Source organism: Hipposideros armiger, unplaced genomic scaffold, assembly GCF_001890085.2.
Source record: "Hipposideros armiger isolate ML-2016 unplaced genomic scaffold, ASM189008v1 scaffold_667, whole genome shotgun sequence".
NCBI lineage: Eukaryota > Metazoa > Chordata > Mammalia > Chiroptera > Hipposideridae > Hipposideros > Hipposideros armiger.
In genome coordinates, this window is record NW_017732017.1 from 1,024,158 (window position 1) to 1,029,914 (window position 5,757).

Here is a 5,757-nt window from a genome sequence, read left to right on the forward strand (position 1 = left end):
AAACCGATGCTTCAGTCCCATTTTTATCCTGTGGCACTCAGAGCCCCCAATGTTTAGATGATGACTTGGGGAAGATGCCTAGCTGTGAACCGCAGGTTCACGGGATCCGAGGTGAGTGTACTGTTAAGGTTTTAGAGGCTATTTGATAGGGACATGTTTTTAGGGTTCGCTGAGATGGGATATTACTTTTGCAAGATTGGGGTCATGCACGGGCTTACATTCGGAATAGTTTCACTGTGTTTAGTGACATGGCTGCCTAGTCGTATAGCCTGGAAAGGGCGCGACGGGAAGTTACGGGATACTGGCCAAGGAAGTACTGGAAAGTGGGGGCAGGTGGACAAGAGCTTTCCCCTTTTGGATAGAACCTGTGATCCAGTCTGGCAGCACTATTTCATTTACATATAGCCGCACTTTGGCAGGAGCAGAAACAGGGAGGGCGCTGATGTGTGTTGGGCCACACTATTTAAGGATGACGCAGCACTATTTCCACTTCAGGTTTGGTCCCCCAGCCTCGACACAGGGTTGTGTTTTATGTTTGGGTTTGGGGGCCCCAGAGGCGGGGCAGGGCTAGTGTTTGGATTGTTGGGTACATTCTTCGGGTTCAGGTGAAGGGATACTCTTAGGATTTTTTTGGGTTCAAAACAGGGTGTAAGAGAGAGGTGAGTGTAATGTTAAGGTTTTAGAGGCAAAGTGTTAAGGACAGGTTTTAGGGTTCCCTGAAGTGGGATACTTCTTTTTTAGGGTTCGGATCATGGACGCTTTAAGGACTCGGGACAGTTTCACTGTGTCTTGTGACATGGCTGCCTCATCGGACCGCCCAGAGTGGGCGCGACGGGAAGTTACAGGGAGACATGCGAAGGAAGTACTCGAAATAGGGGCACGTGGACAAGAGCTGTCCCCTCTTGGGAGTGAAATTGTAAACCAGTCTTGCCTCACTATTTCGTTTACATATAGCCACGCTTTGGCGGGAGCAGAAAAGGGGAGGGCGCTGATGTGTGTTGGGCCAGCCTAGCTAAGGATGACCCAGCACTTTTTCCACTTCTGAGTTGGATCTCACCGCCCTGGCACACGGTTGTGCTTTATGTTTGGGGTGGGGTCATAGTGTCGGGGTAGGGCTAGTGTTTGGATTGTGGGGGACATTCTTTGGGTTCGGGTAGGGGATACTCAGGAATTTTTGGGTTGGAAAGAGGGTTTGTAGAAGATGTTTGTGTAGCGTTAAGGTTTTAGAGTCAAGGATGTGTTACGGACTGGTTTTTAGGGTTCGCTGATGTGGGATATTTATTTTTTAGGGTTGGGTCAAGGACGGTGTTCGGGTTCGGGATCGGTTCAGTGTTTTTAGGGACATCCCTGCCTGGTCTGATCGCCTGGAGTGGGCATGACAGGAAGTTACGGAAGACCGGCAAAAGAAATATTAGAAATCTGGATCCGGTGCACCAAAACAGTCCCCTCTTGGGAGAGAAGTTGTGAGCCAGCCTGGCAGCTTTCGTTTGTTTACCTATATCCAAGCTTTTGCAGGGGTAGAAACGGGGAGGGCGCTGAGGTGTGTTGGGCCAGCCTAGTTAAGGATGACGCAGCCCTTTTTCCAGTTCGGTGTTGGGTCCCTCAGCCACGGCACAGGGTTATGCTTTATGTTTGAGGTTGTGGGGCATAAGGTCGGGGTAGAGTTATTGTTTGGATTGTGGGGGACATTCTTAGGGTTCAGTGGAGGGAATACTCTTAGGAACTTTTGGGTTTGAAACAGGGTGTAAGGGAGAGGTATGTGTAGCCTTAAGGTTTTAGATGCAAGGAGGTGTTAGGGACAGGTTATTAGGGTTCGCTGAGGTGGAAGAATTATTTTCTCGGGTTGAGTTCAGGGACAGTGTTCCTGTTCGGGATAGATTCAGTGTTTTTAGGGACATGACTGCCTCGATGGACGGGCCAGAGTGGGCGCGACTGGAAGTTATGGGAGACCGGCAAAGGTAATACTCAAAAGTGTGAACAGGTGCACCAAAACGGTCCCCTCTTAGGACAGAAGTTGTGAACCAGTCGGGCAGCACACATTCATTTACATATAGGCGCTCTTTTGTGGGGGCTGAAATGGGGCGGGCACTGAGGTGTGTTGGGCCAGCCTACCTAAGGATGACGCAGCACTTTTTCCACTTCCGGGTTGGGTCCCTCAGCCCCAGCACAGGGTTGTGCTTTATGTTTGGGGTGGGGTCATAGTGGCGGGGTAGGGCTATTATTTGGATTTGGGGGACATTCTTCGGGTTTGGGTAGGGGATACTCAGGATTTTTTGGGTTTGAAAGAGGGTTTATAGACGAGATTTGTGTAGCGTTAAAGTTTTAGAGCCAAGGATGTGGTACAGACTGGTTTTAAGTTTGGCTGACGTGGGATATTTATTTTTTAGGGTTTGGGTCAGGAACGGTGTTCGGGTTCGGGATAGGTTCAGTGTTTTTAGGGACACGCCTGCCTCGTCTGATCGCCTGGAGTGGGCGCGATGGGAAGTTGCAGGATACCAGCAAAAGAAATACTCGTAATGAGGATCCAGGGCACCAAAACTGTCCCCTCTTGGGAGAGAAGTTTTGAACCAGTCTTAGCAGCATTCTTTCATTTACCTATATCCGTGCTTTGCAGGGGTAGAAACGGGGAGGGCGTTGAGGTGTTGGGCCAACCTAGCTAAGGATGACACAGCGCTTTTTCCACTTCCGAGTTGGGTCCCTCAGACCCGGCACAGGCTTCTGCGTTATGTTTGGGGTTGGGGAGCACAGGGGCGAGGTAGTGCTAGTGTTTGGACTGTGGGCAACATTCTTCGCATTCTGGGAAGGAGATATTCTTAAGATTTTTGGGTTCGAAACAGGGTGTAAGGGAGAGATGTGTGTAGCGTTAAGGTTTTAGAGGCAAGGAGGTGGTAGGGACAGGATTTTAGGTTTTGCTGAGGTGGGATAGTTATTTTTTAGGGTTGGGGTCAGGGACGGTGTTCGGGTTCAGGACAGGTTCAGTGTTTTTAGGGACATGGCTGCCTCGATGGACGTGCCGGATTGTTATGGGAGATGGTCAAAGGTAATAATCGAAAGCATGGACAGGTGCACCAAAAGGTCCCCTCTTAGGACAGAAGTTGTGAACCAGTCGTGCAGCAATCATTCATTTACATATAGGCGCGCCTTTGCGGGGGCAGAAACGGGGAGGGCCCTGAGGTGTGTTGGGCCAGCTTAGCTAAGAATGACCCAGCACTTTTTCCACTTCTGGGTTGGGTCTCTCAGCCCCGGCACAAGGTTGTGCTTTATGTTTTGGGTGGGGTCATAGTGTCGAGGTAGGGCTAGTGTTTGGATTGTGGGGGACACTCTTCAGGTTCGGGTAGGGGATACTCTTAGGATTTTTTGGGTTGGAAAGAGGGTTTGTAGAAGGTTTGTGTAGCATTAAGGTTTTAGGGTTAAGGATGTGTTACAGACTGGTTTTTAGGGTTCGCTGATGTGGGATATTTATTTTTTTAGGGTTGGATCAGTGACGGTGTTTGGGTTAGGGATAGGTTCAGTGTTTTTAGGGGCATGCCTGCCTGGTCTGATCGCCTAGAGTTGGAGCGATGGGAAGTTATGGGAGACCGGCAAAATAAATACTCGAAATTGGCATCCGGTGCACCAAAACTGTTGCCTCTTGGGAGTGAAGTTGTGAACCATCTGACAGCATTCGTTCATTTACCTATATCTGCGCTTTTGCAGGTGTTGAAATGGGTGAGGCGCTGAGGCGTGTTGGGCCAGCCTAGTTAAGGATGACGCAGCCCNTTTTATTGAATCTCTCCTACTCTGAGATTCAAACTTGAGGCTCCCAAATCCCAAATCCCACACACCTGGCTCTGGAAGCTATTCCCAAACTACTTTCAAACTTCAAGGTACATCTCACCTTCTCTAAGATAAAAGGTGTCGGGGGAGAAACACAAAACTCTATCGACCATGCAGGAGAGAAAGCAGACACCAACAGGCCGGGGAGGGTGAATGACAGCAACACAAAATAAGCCAGAAGCAAAATATCCCTGAAACCAGGGAAGCCTTGGGGGCCTGCAGAGGTGACAGAGATTGAGCCAGAGAGGGGACTCGGCATGCCTCACCTTCTACTTGTTCAATGGGGGCAGCACGACCGCATTGGAACGGTTAAGGTCGGACACCAGCACCTTCAGAATATCCTGAATCTACAGAAGGCGGAAAGGGAAAAACAAGGGCAGGGAGAGTGAGAGAAAAGTGGCTTGGAGAGAGGCAATAAGGGTAGGGGAGCAAGAGGAGATGGGTTCCAGAAAATAGAACGCTGGAAGAGAGACACAGTCAACCCCACAGCCTGTGCCATCTTTCCAATCAGCCACTTGCTGCCTTGCCAGAGGCAGAAATCAACGCCAAGGAACAGATGGAAAACTCCCCTGAACGATGCACTCACCAAGAGTGGAGTTGCCTGATGAGTGAATATGCCCATTAGACCCTCCCCTTGGCCCAGGGTGCTAGAGACGAACCTGGCAGGGCTCCAGACCCTCATCACCTCCATTTAAAAACCAGACTTCCAAGTAAAGGTTTGCTTGAACAAAGGGGATTACCATTAAAATATAAGTTTGAAAATCATTATCTGATCTTACACATGAGGAAACCGAGGCCCAGGAAGGCAGTGCTTTCCCTGAGATCACACAGCAAGCTGGTGGCAGAGGTGGACGTGAAACTCTGAGTCCAGTGCCTGGGGCTCTATCCTCACCATACCCGTGGGCTTCTGTGGTGCGTCCTAAAGGGAGAGCCTGAAGGCAAGTGGCTTCCCCTTAAGGCTGGGGATACGGAAAACCACCAGAGCAGTAAGTGCAATAGCGACTAACCTTTAATGAAAGTTTACTCCTCAACAGGCTCTGTGTTAAGTGATGTCTATAAAAACAGCAATCTCATTTAAACTTCGTAAGAGTAAGACAGTATTTCCCTGGATGTTACTGATGTGGAAACAGAGACTCAAAGTGCTGAAACAATTTTCCCCAAACCATATCCCTAGCAGAGGGAGAGACAGGATTTAAACCCAGAATTCTTACCCAGTACCTGGTCAGGTTCTTCCAAAATCTAACCACTACCCTCTAGTCCTCTGAGTACTCCTATCCCCAATAGCTTGTCCAGCCAAGACTCACCTCCTCATTCAAGTGACAACCACAGGTATGGTTGTCTCAGGGTTACTGCCATGTTTCTTCTTCCTTTTCTTCTTAGCTTCTGAATAAACACCAAGCTTGTTCTCCTTCAGACATTCTCTCAGCTGCAGAAAGTAAAAGCAGTGAGTATCACAGGAAGTATATTCACACCATGTGTTCACACCCTACCTTTGATATAATGCCACAACAACCCTACAAGGTGTTGTAATACTCACTCCATGACTGCAATAATGGACAGATAACATAGTTTTTTAAAAAAGCTAATCATGGAATTTAAATTCAGGGGTTATGGCATACATCAGTGGCTTCCAGGGGGGGCTAAATCAGAGGCAGTGGTGGAAAAGGAAACATTTAAGTGATCAGTCACACGGGTCTTGTACATCTGTTTGAGACGTACGCACACCGGTACGTCTCAAACTGTGACATCAATGTAGCCCAATGGCAGAAGGCAGCCGAACACCCCCCCCTAGTGAATTTGGGATGGTAACACAGAAAAGACAACTCAAGCACGGATTCAGAGAAGAGGAGTCTATTACAATCTTACAAATCTATGTAAACCTCATCTTGAAGTATACTGATATAAAAGGGTTTTTCTCTCTCAAGAGACTCCAGCAAAACC

The 5,757-nt window shown here is 48.7% G+C and overlaps 1 pseudogene; it reads right to left on the bottom strand.

Moving 5' to 3' along the window:
• Positions 1-4,438, bottom strand: part of LOC109372846 (zinc finger MYND domain-containing protein 11-like) — a 114,133-nt pseudogene extending 109,695 nt beyond the window's left edge.
• Between the last annotated feature and the right edge of the window lie 1,319 nt (positions 4,439-5,757).